Here is a 13901-nt window from a genome sequence, read left to right as displayed (position 1 = left end):
TGTTCTCCCTCCTCCCCCCAAAATTTGCTTGTCGGAATTGTCCAAATTCTTTCTTTTCTTTCCAGATGCTTTTAAACTGTACCCAGGTTTGTACAACTAGAGTCGTTTGAGATTATTAAATCTGTTAGTCTTGTTACAAAAATTCACCTTTATCACTTAGAGTGTGTTCTTTGCATTATGTCTGTTCATTTTAGCATACACAGTGTGTGATTCTTTTGGATTCAGTATATTTTATTTCCTTGGTTATATAGTAACCTCGTTTCTTAAAATGTCAGATTTTCTGATTAAACCAAAATGCTGAGTGTTATAAATTTTTAAAGCTGATATATTTCTGATGGGCAGCCTTTTGATTTATTTAGGTTCTGTTGCCAGCTGCCTTGCTTAGGTCATTTGGCTAAAGTGTTTTCTAGTACCTTAGCTTTATTAGGATTGCTTATTTTTCATTACAGATTTTTAGATGAACCACATAGGTCTTGGTCACATAGCTACTTCAGTGTTCCTTGCTAGTTCTATTTCATTATATTTAAAACCAACTTGAATTTTAATTTTTGTTATTAAAGCTATTTTGTGGAGTTACCTATCTAAAAAGATAACTCTTAAAAATGACTTGATTTTCTTTCCACCCCTATTAAACTCTTTAGCGTACTTAAATAAATCTTCAGTACCATCTGTCCTAGAGAAAGCAAAGGAACAGAGAATAGTGTGTGTGTGTGTGTGTGTGTGTGTGTGTGTGTGTGTGTGTGTTTGAGAAAGAGAGAGAGAACACACACTGTGGTTACAAGACATCTTAGCAGGAAAATGCCAAGGAGGAAATACAGCTGCTCAGTAGTGAGGCAAAAACTTCAGGTTCCAGAACTATTGAATGAATTGGCAAGAGTTGGAAGTTTAGTGAAAAGAACCTTGATTTACTAAATGATGTGTGTTTTAGTGCCAGTCATATGACTTTATTTCATCATAAAAATGCTTATACACAGATGAAATAAGTTAAAGCTAGTTGGGCATCCTTGTTTGGTATGTGAAATTTGACACCTCAGATAATCAAATAGAAGATATTTCTTAAATGCCTGTTATATGCTATAACTGTAGGGAAACAACAGAAGTGTAAAAAGGATAAAATAAGCCGTGTTTGGCCCTGGCCGGTTGGCTCAGTAGTAGAGCATTGGCCTGGTGTGCAGGAGTACTGGGTTCGATTTCCCGCAAGGGCACACAGGAGAAGCGCCCATCTGCTTCTCCACCCCTCCCCCTCTCCTTCTTCTCCTTCCTCTCTGTCTCCCTCTTCCCCTCCTGCAGCCAAGGCTCCATTGGAGCAAAGTTGGCCCCGGCGCTGGGGGTGGCTCTATGGCCTCTGCTTCAGGCGCTAGAGTGGCTCTGGTTGCAACAGAGCAACGCCCCAGATGGGCAGAGCATCGCCCCCTGGTGGGCATGTCGGGGAGGATCCTGGTCGAGCGCATGCGGGAGTCTGTCTGACTGCCTCCTCGTTTCCAACTTCAGAAAAACACACACACACACACACACACACACACAAAAGGATAAAATACAGCCCTGGTCCTTAGAGAAATAAGTACTCATGAAAAGTTATATATGTCATAAGGATTGGTGTGATTAATAATTGCAAACTAAGAGGCAGAGCCAGCAAGTTGTTTGAGTTCAAAGGAGGTAGTGATGACTCTGGGCTGGAATGGTCTAACATATGTTTGTTCAGAAGGAGGCCTTGAAGGGTGGGTAGATTTCAAATAGCTAGAGGATTGTGACCATTTGTTTGAGCAACATTTATTGAGCACCTGCTTTGTGCCATGTAGTATACTAGACTTTGTGGATGCAGAATTGAATTAGATATGTTAAGTAAGATAGATTCTCTTGGAGTGCTGGCAGTCTAGTGGAGGAGACATTATTGCAAATAAATAATATAATGATCCAGGTGCAGTGGTACCCTGAGATACGAATTTAATTCATTCTGTAACCGAGCTCTTAAGTCAGTCAACTTGTATATCAAACTGCCAATACTGGACCCGTGCGCCAATGCACCAACTAGCGGCAGCTTCCTGAATCACCACTCATATCTCGGAATTTTGTTTGCATATCGAGCAAAAATACAGAGCGAGTCGCAGCTTGTATCTTAAAAAAAAAATTCGTATGTTGGTCTGTTCGTATCTCAAGGTACCACTGTACAAAATGCTGTTGAAGCTGTAATGAAGAAATTTGACTGTCTTACCTGGAAAGAAAGCATCACCAAGGCTTATTTTTGAGGTGGGCCTTGAAAGATGAGTAGAATTTCTCTAGATAGAATGCAGGGCTAAGTAGAGAAAATATTTTACAGTAAAACAAGCAGCAGCAGAAAGGCATGGAGTTTTAAAGCAGCATGAAATATGTGACTGTAAAGTGCTTGACAAGTAATGGGAGGAGATGAAGTTGGAAAAGATCTTTTGTACACCAAATTGAGAAGCTAGAACTTAAGCTAATAAACAGAATTACCTCTGGATGATTGAGAACACAGGTTTTAGAGTAGTCAGACTGACTGGGTTTGACTCCTAGATCTACCTTAACCTTTTCACTGTGGACAAGATACTTAATATTACTAAGCTTGTTTTCTCATCTGTAAAATGCTTAATAAAGTATTGGTATGGGCTTTTCAAAGGATTAATGAAGGCAGTCCAGATAAAGCATATACCACAGTGCCTGGCCCGGCACATGATAAATACTCAACCAATGGTACCCATAACCATTATTATTATTATTGAAGGTTTAAAGTAGAAGAATGACCCAATGTCTTGGTTTTGAAAGCTGCTGATGTGGTATTGTATAGAACAAAATATTAGAAGAGGAAAGGCTTAAATCAGGGTGTCAGAAGATTAATGGTGTAGTTGAAATACAGAATAACCAAGGCATGAATTAAGGGAGAGAAACCATTTATAACACAGATTATAAGTAATATTACAAGCAGAGACGGATTTAATGGCGGGCGCCCTGGACCCCGACTTCTGAAAGGCCCCACAAAACCCCAACTGTACACTTGTTTCTAATATAAGGGGCCCAATATTTTCTTCTGTGCCCGGGGCCTCAACCGACCTTAATCTGCCTCTGATTACAAAATAGATAGATATTGGATTAGTGACTGGGTGTAGGAATAAAATAGGTTGAAGAGCAAAACTTTTTTTTTTGTTTTGTTTTTTTGTGAGAGGGACAGACAGGGACAAACAGGAAGGAGAGAGATGAAAAGCATCAATTCTTCGTTGCAGCTACTTAGCCTCCTTAGCTGTTCATTGATTGCTTTCTCATATGTGCTTTGATGGGGGGCTACAGCAGAGTGAGTGACCCCTTGCTCAAGCCAGCAATGTTGGCCTTCAATCCAGTGACCTTTGGGCTCAAGCCAGCGACCCCACGCTCAAGCTGGTGAGCTTGCGCTCAAGCCAGCGACCTTGGGGTTTTGAACATGGGTCCTCTGCTTCCCAGTCTGACATTCTATCCACTGCACCACAATCTTGTCAGGCTTAAGGAACAATAATCAGACTAATTTTGCTTTAGAGATTGATTAAATTGAGCAATCATAGTTAGAGGAACAGATTAAAATGACGTGTAAAAACCTGGGAATGGTCAAATTGAGAAGGACCTTGAAAATAAAGTGCAGGCTTTTTGTCCTTTTTATTCTTTGATCCTTAAGAAACTACCTAAAGTTTTTGAGTAGGTTAATCTAGCTGTGTTTTACACAATCAAGGGGGAAGAAAAGTAGAGCTTAGATTTTTCTAGTACACGGTGATAATAACTTGACCTACCATATTTTCCCATGTATAAGATACACCCTTTTTCAAAAAATTTGGGGTCTAAAAACTGGGTGCATCTTATACAGTGGTTGTAGAAATGTGGCATTTCAAATGCAATCAATGGAACTGAGGAAGAGGCAATATATGAAGACAGTTATTTGTAATCAGACAGATGAGGAAAAGCCAGTGAATGGGAGGTGTTTTTTTTTTCCGGGACAGAGAGAGTCAGAGAGAGGGACAGACAGGAACGGAAAGAGATGAGAAGCATCAATCATCAGTTTTTCTTTGCAACACCTTAGTTGTTCATTGATTGCTCTGTCATATGTGCCTTGACCACGGGAATTCAGCAGACCGAGTAACCCCTTGCTCGAGCCAACGATCTTGGGTCCAAGCTGGTGAGCTTTTTGCTCAAGCCAGATGAGCCCGTGCTCAAGCTGGCGACCTCAGGGTCTTGAACCTGGGTCCTCAGCATCCCAGTCCGACGCTCTATCCACTGCACCGCCACCTGGTCAGGCTGAATGGGAGTTTTGACAGTGATGAGTTGTATGAATTTTATGATGAATAAAACTTGAATGTAATACATTTATTTTCAAATTTTGGGCCCCAAAATTAAGGTTTCATCTTATACATGGAAGCATCTTATACATGGGGAAATACTGTAGCTAGCATTGATTGCAGTAATGGAGGTACCCATACTGTATAAGAAAATTAGAATTTGAATAATCAGAAGTTGGAGTCCAAAAAAAGGACAATGACACTAAAATATTTGATCCAAGTGCCAAAGTATGGTAATACTATAGTAAAAATAAGCCAGGAAACTTAACCAATTTTTAGGGAAAGGTGTTATATTCACAGAACCACCACAAATTAACAGGAACCCAAGGGATACCTCAAAATTTGAAGATAGTGCTATGGGATTTATTGAATCTTTCCTTAGAGCTTATGGCCAATGCATGCTTTTATCCCAGGAAACTGAAAGGATTATACCATTTTTTATGATTAGTAGACTTTTTGTCTTTTTTTTTAACCTTTTAAATTTTATTTATTGATTGATTCGAAGGGGGGAAAGGAACGAGAGAGAGTAACATCAATTTGTTGTTCCTCTTATATATGCATTCATTGGTTGATTCTTGTATACGACCTGACTAGGGATTGAACCCACAATCTTGGTGTACCAGGATGACACACTATCCCAGTGGTTTTCAGCCACCTGTCTGTGGACTGGTGCCAGTTCACCAGAAACGATACTGGTCTGTGAAGGAGTTAACTACTCTGATGTTGTATGAAGATTATAGAGTCTGTAGTCACTGGGTATAATCTTCATTCAACATCAGGGTGGTTAACTTTTTTTTTTCTGAAGTGAGAAGTGGGGAAGCAGAGAGACTCTCGCATGCACCCAACGGGGATCCACCCGGCATACCCACTAGGGGACGATGCTTTGCCCATCTTGGGCATTGCTCCGTTGCAACTGGAGCCATTCTAGTGCCTGAGGTGGAAGTCATGCAGCCATCATCAGTGCCCAGGGCCAACTTTGCTCCAATGGAGCCTTGGCTGCAGGAGGAGAAGAGAGAGATAGAAAGAAGAGGGGGAAGGGTAGAGAAGCAGATGGGCGCTTCTCTTGTGTGCCCTGACCAGGAATCGAACCTGGGACATCCACTGGGCCAATGCTCTACCACTGAGCCAGTCCACCATGGCAGGGTGGTTAACTCTTTCACAGATGGACACCAGTCCTCAGACCAGCAGTTGAAAAACATTACTCTAACTGAGCTACCCAGTCGGGGCAGGAGACTTCTGATGAATCACTTAGTCACAAAAGCATGGTTATTGTGTTGGTATAAGACAGATGGCACTGGAGTAGCATTTGAAGACCTCGATTTTAACTGTGGCTCTACCATGGTTATTAAGGTAAAGCTAAGATTTAAACCCAGTCAGTTGAAATACCTCAAGAGAGTCATCTAAGTTTTTTGAACCTGTTACCTCATTTGTGAAATGGAGATAAAACCTGCCCTACCAAACTCATAGGATGTCTCTAAGGATCATACAGAATTATGTATGTGAAAGTACTTTGTTAACTGTAAATAAAACACTATAAATATATTGTTATTGCTATAAATTAATATCAAGATATACAAGTATTTTAGAAACTATAATGTATCTTCAGTTCAGTAGACATTTATTAGTACCAATGTTCTGATTACTAGATATGTGGAAATGAGAGCCCGCTCCCATCAAGGAGCTCATAAGCTCATGGGGGAGACATATATTTACAGTGCAGTTGGTAATTGCCATGGTATAGGTGTGTATCACATGTTATGCGATGGGACCCCAAAGGAGAGGGTGACCTTAACCTAGTTTGGAAACATCAGGAAAATTTTCAATAATGGGAACACTGAAACGAGATTTGAGAACAAGGAGATGTTAGGCAAAAGATATGAATAATGTACCTCTAAACAGGCATGCAAGGTAGAGATTTTAAATAAAGCGATGTAATTTTTCAAATAAGAATAAAATGTCTGTAGTATGTGGTGTATGTGGAATGTGAAGTAGTGACAAAAGTTAAGGGTTGGAACTATAGGTAAGGGTCAGATCACAGGATCTCATATACCATGTTAAGATAAAGAATTTGGATATTATATAATGAAGCCCATCTTGAAACAGGAGAATGTTGAATTCTAGAATGAGTATTCTTTATTTTTTTGAGCAAGAGAGGGAGTTGAGAAGTATTAACTTGTAGTTGCATTATTTTAGTTGTTCATTGATTGCTTCTCATACGTGCTTTGAGAGGGGCAGGTGCGGCAGTGCTCAAGCAGATCTGGTGACCCCTTGCTGAAGCCAGCGACCATGGATGCTTAAGCCAGTGACCCCACTCTAAAGCAGGTGAACCTACACTCAAGCCAGATGAGCCTGTGCTCAAGCCAGGGACCTCAGGGTGTCGATGCTCTATCCACTGCACCAACACTGGTCAGGCTAGAATGAGTATTTTGAGTATCGTGGAGCATGGGAAAAATTGAAAAATTTTAGTAGCTCCAAGAGGAAAAAAAAGTCCTGCATCAGTTTTCCAGGACCAAAGGGACAAAATAAGATCATAGAATTATTTAAGAGCTATTGGCCATGGGAAATAGACAAAAAGTGAGAAAATGGAGGTATCTGTTGTTACTTTTTCAAGAAGACTTAGTCGTCAAAGTAAGGGATCTCCACCTTTATATTTCTTCCTCTCTCAAGGAAGAGAGAGTTATTCCTTCTATTCACTGTTAAACACTCTGTCTGTGCTCTGAATCTCATGCCCCACCCATTCCAGTTTCTTCTGCCTCTGACTCTCCATTGGGTCTTTCCTTTGAGCAAGTAAACATACTTTTATCTCTATGATCTTAAAAACAACCCCAAACAAGTAACTCCCTTACTCCTCATTCCAGTATATCTTGAGTTTCATGTAAGAGATGACTTGGAGTTTAACAAATGGCAGGGACAGGATAAACTAGCTAGAAAACATGAACTTCAAAGGAGGAGGCATTCTTTTCCTCATTGGAGTGATGATGTTAGAAGTGGTAATGGGAAGCTAGAGGAGAGACAGCTTGTCTCTGCTGGAAGTAGTGGAGTGTGGAAAAAATTTAACAGTGTTCACTTTAGAAAATGTGTTTGAGGAGTGTTGTCCTTTAAGCTAGAGAGATGAAGACAGCATTCTTTGAAGAGTAAAGTGAGGGAGGGGAGTTAAGGGGAAGAGTGGACTTTTTTTCTTCTTCCTATAATGGGAATTCTGGAGGCCTCTATTAAAAGGATTGGGAGAGAAGAGAACAGCCAGAGGATGGCATGGTGTGAGAAAAAGAAATACAGAGGAAATTTCAGAAGTTATAGATGATAGGAGGGACTTCAGTTTACAGTGGTGGCAGTGATGAACACAGGCATGTGAATGATACTTGGGAGTCAAGTTGTTCAATTGGCATCTGTTGCACCTCAGTTGGTGTTGGAAGCCTCATGGTACCTAATATGCTGCTCATAAAAATTAGGGGATATTTAAAAATGAGTATGAAGTGATAAAATATCCCCTAATTTTTGTGAGCAATGTAGTTTGTATCCTTTGCTTAGATTTGGGGAACAGGATCAATTTTCAGGATTCCTTACCTAGTCATAGAAAAAGTAATATCTCTACCCAACCCACACCCCTATCAGGCTGTTCCTGTTTTATTTTTTCAACTTCCTAAATTAAAACCATTTTAGGCCTTGTTTTTTGACCACCATACATTAAATCAGAATGAAAATACTCTGTGAATGTTATTGATTATTATAGAGATGTGCCCATCATGGTAAAATTTAGATTAAAGAACATTTTCAACAGAACGGTTTGGTCAAAATGAATATTACCAAATCAAGTTTTCTAGTATTGGAAACTTGGTGGTTTGAGGTGATTTTGTGGCTCTTTAGATTGTTTCAGTTATTGATTATATTACATTTACATGTATTTATGTTCTTGTTTTTCTTTATTACAAATATAGAAGAGGAGAAAAATATTCTGAAAATAAGGAGAAAAAAATGTATAGGAAGAAAACTCTAGAAAAGGAGGAATAATTGCCTGAAGATGAATAGAAATAAAAAATAAAAATCTCTTAAAAGCCTGAAAATAGATGGAAATGTTTTAAAATGCCTTAGGAGTTGCCAAACAAAGTAGTTTAAGAATATTATTATTATTATTATTATTATTATTATTTTTTAAAGTAAGAAAGACTGAGACAGATAGGGACAGACAGGCAGGAAGGGAGAGATGAGCATCAAGTCAATTCCTTGATGCAGCACCTTAGTTTTTCATAGATTATTTTCTCATATGTGCCTTGACTGGGGGGCTCCAGCAGAGATAGTGACCCCTTGCTTAAGCCAGTGGCTTTGGGCGCAAGCCAGTGACCATGGAGTCATGTCTGTGATCCCACACTCAAGCCAACAACCCCGAACTCAAGCTGGATGAGCCCGTGCTCAAGCCAATGACCTCAGGATTTCGAAGCCCGGTCCTCTGCATCCCAGTCCGATGCTCTATCCACTGCACCACCACCTCATCAGGCAAGAATATTATTTTTTGATGAGAAGAAAATGGAACCATCTATTGACGAAGAGGGTCAATAAGGAGTTAACTATTGACTCCTTATTAAGCCAAATTCTGTTTGGTCAGTTTTCTTTTGCCTGATTAAATCATCTGCTATAGCTTCTTTCCCCAGCTGCCATAGAGCCCATGCCTTTTCCTCTTATTTTCTTATTTATTGCTATATTAAAACATAATATTTTTAAACTCCCTATTCCCTATTTTCAGTTTGCATTGTTAGAACAACACTTAACTAGCCCTGGCTGGTTGGCTCAATGGTAGAGTTGGCCTGGCATATGGATTTCTCTTTCTCTCTATCTCTGTCTCCTCTTGCAGCCATGGCTTGATTAGAGTGAGTTGGCCTGGGCCTGAGGATGGCTCTATGGCCTCCGCCTCAGGCGCTAAAATATGGCTCCAGTTGCAATGGAGCAAGTGCCCCAGATGGGCAGAGCATCACCCCCTAGTGGGCTTGCCAGGTGGATCCCAGTCGGGGTGCATGCAGGAGTCTGTCTTTGTTTCCCCTCCTCTCACTAAAAAAAAGTAAAAAAGCCAAACAAACAATACTTAAATTCCATAATTTTGACCTATTTTTAGAGGGTGTTATTTCTTCACCTCTCAACCTGTACCCATTTTTTAAAAGGTATCTTAGCTGGTCCTGAAATGTAAAAATGTACCTTGAGTTGACAAAAGAAGTAAAAAGGCATAGGTTTATAGATAACTTACTAATGGGCAAGGAGGCACTTTGCCTCCCCCCCCCCCCCCCCCCACCGATTATAAATAAAGACATTCTGACTCTTGGTTAAAGTGGAGGCAATACCTCAGTGTGACTTTCACAACATGCATGAAAACATGCTGTACCACGGATGACTGACTGAGTGGAGAAAGATGGGGAGGGGAGGGTCTACCAGATGGGTTTTTAAGAAGTTCTGTATTTTGAACAGAATTTAGTTATTAGTGGAATTATGTTGTTGATTATTAGGAAGTATACATAATCTAGAATGCAATCTTTTAAACAGTGCCTCTTTTCTCGGGTAAAGTGATTTAAAATTTTCTTGGGAAAAACATCTTATTTTGATCTCAGAAGTTTGTATTTAAGAGATATTTAGGCCCTGGCCGGTTGGCTCAGCGGTAGAGCGTCGGCCTGGCGTGCGGGGGACCCGGGTTCGATTCCCTGCCAGGGCACATAGGAGAGGTGCCCATTTGCTTCTCCACCTCCCCCTCCTTCCTCTCTGTCTCTCTTCCCGTCCCGCAGCCGAGGCTCCATTGGAGCAAAGATGGCCCAGGCGCTGGGGATGGCTCCTTGGCCTCTGCCCCAGGCGCTGGGGTGGCTCTGGTCACCGCAGAGCGATGCCCCGGAGGGGCAGAGCATTGCCCCCTGGTGGGCAGAGCGGCGCCCCTGGTGGACGTGCTGGGTGAATCCCAGTCGGGCGCATGCGGGAGTCTGTCTGTCTCTCCCTGTTTCCAGCTTCGGAAAAATACAAAAAAAAAAGATATTTAATTTCTCATTTTTATAATGTCCCAAAAGTAACTTGATTCATTGAGTAATCAATTATTCTGTAGTTTTTTGTTTTTTTTTTTTTTTTTTTTTTTAACAGAGACAGAGTTAGAGAGAGGGATAGACAGACAGGAACAAAGAGGTGAGAAGCATCAATTGTTAGTTTTTCAATGAGCATTGCGACATATTAGTTGTTCATTGCTTGCTTTCTCATATGTGCCTTGACCGCGGGCCTTCAGCAGACCGAGTATCCCCTTGCTCGAGCCAGCGACCTTGGGTCCAAGCTGGTGAGCTTTTGCTCAAACCGGATGAGCCCGCGCTCAAGCTGGTGACCTCGGGGTCTCGAACCTGGGTCCTCCACATCCCAGTCCAATGCTCTATCCACTGCACCACCTCCTGGTCAGGCTATTCTGTAGTTTTTAAACAGTTGGTTTGCTGATGGGAAGGAATTTGGTTATATCATATATAATGGTTTGTTTAGTCTTTGGTTGGAGAAAAACATACTTTAACAGGTTTTTATTTTATTATAATCTAGATAGTATATTTCAGGGAGAAAAATGCATTCAATGCCTTTATTTATTTATTTATTTATTTATTTATTTATTTTGAGAGAGAGACTGGACAGACAGACAAGAAGGAGAGAAATGAGAAGCATCAACTTATAGTTAGGGCACCATAGTTACAGCACCTTAGTTGTTCATTGATTGCTTTCTCTTATATGCCTTGCCTGGGGGGCTCCAGCCAAGCCATTGACCCCTTGTTCAAGCCAGCATCCTTAGGGTTATGTCTACGATACCATGCTCAAGCCAGAGGTCCCACACCCAAGCAGGCAACCCCACACTCATGCTGGTGACCTTGGGATTTCTAACCTGGGTCCTCAGTGTCGCAGGCTGATGCTCTATCCACTGTGCCTGGTCAGGCAGTATATTCAATGCCTTCCTTGTTCTGGATGTAGTAAAAGGAAGTGGGAATAAATGTATTCTAATGAAGGGGGTGAAAGCAAGTTCAAGTTTTGGTTTATTAAGTATAAAAAAAGGAAGAAAGTAGTTAACATCCCTTTGCCTTAGTTCTTAATTCACTTCTTAACAAAGTGAATTCTTAAATTTTTTTTGTAATATGCACTTTTCTTTTTTTAAAATCAAATTTACTGGGTGTCACTGGTTACCAAAATTATACAGGTTTCAGGTGCATAATTCTACAACAGATCTTACATGCACTTTTAAAGGATTGAGTTTTTTTTCTTGTATGATGATGTGGTTATTATTCTTTCTGAGGTAATTAATATAATTATAACCCAGCCCTGTTTTCACTTACTTTAAGTTATGAAATATGAAGAAGCAATTTTCCCTATACATTTCCAGTCTGCTATAATACTTGCTAATCACAATGATGAGGCTTGTCCTGTAGAGGCACTGTGGATAAAAGCGTGGACCTGGAAACACTGAGGTCACCAGTTCAAAACCTTGGACCTGCCTGATCAACCCACATATGGGAGTTGATGCTTCCTGCTCCTCCTCTCTTCTCTCTCTCCTCTCTAAAATGAATACATAAATAAAAAAATAATAATCACAGTGATGATCCTGAAACATCAAAAAAATACTATATACTGTACACCTGAGTATAAAATACATCTTTTTCCCTAAAAACATGTTTATTTCAGAAAAGAGGGAGCTGCCTTACATTTGAATCTGTATATAGACTCTTACTATATATATCAATTTCTCTATTTTTAAAAACAAAGTACTAGTTGATAAGGAGCCTAAAACAACTTCAGTGATTCAACAAGAGTTTACTTGTTGAAGTCAGTAAAAAAGGAATCAAATAAATATAACATACATAATAATATTGCTAGGAATATGACTTCAAATCGTGCTAAATACCATTGATAATAGGCCTTTCTCATTTTTTGTTTTGTTTTTGTTTTTTGTATTTCAAAGTGAGAAGTGGGGGCAGGGAGAGGGAGGCAGACAGACAGACTCCTGCTTGCACCCGACTGGGATCCACTGGGCATGCCTGCCAGGGTGCTCGGCCCCTCTGGGGCATTGCTCTGCTGCAGTAGGAGCCATTCTAGCGCCTGAGGCGGAGGCCATGGAGCCATCCTCAGCACCCAGGCCAACTTTGCTCTCATGGAGCCTTGGCTGTGGGAGGGGAAGAGAGAGATAGAGAGAAAAGAGAGGAAGAAGGGTGGAGAAGCAGATGGGCGCTTCTCCTGTGTGCCCTGGCCAGGAATCGAACCTGGGCCTTCCACACGCCAGGCCAACGCTCTACCACTGAGCCAACCAGCCAGAGCCTGTTTTCTATTCTATTTAATAAATATAATTTTAGAACAGTATAGTTGGTGATTACTTTTGAAATTATACATATGTACTACAGGAGTAAGAATGCCAATTATTTCAGTTGTTAGACAAATGGGATCTGTAGCATAGGATAAATTTGCAGTGACAACTTTTTACATATATTCAAAAAGTGCTTTGTCAAACAACTTAAATGGAATTGAAGATAATTAGCTTTTAGAAAGTGTTAGAGCCTGACCAGGCAGTGGCGCAGTGGATAGAGCGTTGGACTGGGATGCGGAAGGACCCAGGTTCGAGACCTCGAGTTCGCCAGCTTGAGCGCAGGCTCATCTGGCTTGAGCAAAAAAACTCACCAGCTTGGACCCAAGGTCGCTGGATCGAGCAAGGGGTTACTTGGCTGCTGAAGGCCCACAGTCAAGGCACATATGAGAAAGCAATCAATGAACAACTAAGGTGTTGCAACGAAAAATTGATGATCGATGCTTCTCATCTCTCTCCGTTCCTGTCTGTCTGTCCCTATCTATCACTCTCTCTGACTCTCTCTCTGTCCCTATAAAAAAAAAAAGTGTTAGATAACTCATAAAGGAACTCCAATGATAAGAATATACTGATGTTGAAGATGTGTATAAATATTTTAAATGACTGTTTTGTGAAACAGAGAAAACAGTATTTTAAAATTATGATTTATTAATGTTATTTGAAATCTGCACATGCATCTAATTAATTTAAATTTTATAAGAAATCATTTGGCTGGTTTATATATATATATAAATCTAAAAGTTTCCTTTCAAGTTGGCTAGAAAATATTGGGAGTTTTTTGTTGTTGATTTTAGTGTTTTGTTGTTGTTGTTTTGGTTTTAAGAGGAGGAGAGATAGTGAGACTCCTGCATGTGCCCCAACCGGTAACCACCTGGCAATCCCTGTCTGAGGGCTGATGCTTGAATAATTGAGCTATCCTCAGCGCCTCGGACAGGCTTGCGACTGGCTGCGAGAAGGGAAGAGAAGGAGAAGGGCTAGAGTGAGGGGAAGAGAAGCAGATGGTGGATTCTCATGTATGTCCAGAGTGGGATTTGAACCCGGGACATCCCTATGCACTGGGCCAACCAGCCAGGGCTAAAAACATTATTTTTATATTCTTATTAGGGACGTGGTATATTTATTGCCTTACATTTGGGATTTCTTTCTATTCAGGCTTATGTGGTATTAAATTATATTTGTTGTATTTTACTTAAGGTGAAGAGTGGATGATATATTTTGAGAGTTCTGCCAAAAAATGTGTTAGCTTAAAG

At 40.6% G+C, this 13901-nt stretch overlaps 1 protein-coding gene across 7 annotated transcripts in view; it reads left to right on the top strand.

The window, feature by feature from the left end:
* Positions 1 to 13901, top strand: part of PPP3CB (protein phosphatase 3 catalytic subunit beta) — a 53144-nt gene that overhangs the window by 2532 nt on the left and 36711 nt on the right. The window lies entirely within an intron of this gene.

The sequence above is a fragment of the Saccopteryx leptura genome, chromosome 9 (genome assembly GCF_036850995.1).
Source record: "Saccopteryx leptura isolate mSacLep1 chromosome 9, mSacLep1_pri_phased_curated, whole genome shotgun sequence".
In the NCBI taxonomy this organism is placed as follows: domain Eukaryota; kingdom Metazoa; phylum Chordata; class Mammalia; order Chiroptera; family Emballonuridae; genus Saccopteryx; species Saccopteryx leptura.
The sequence above is the reverse complement of the archived record's forward strand: the minus strand, read 5'-3'. Positions and strand labels throughout refer to the sequence as shown.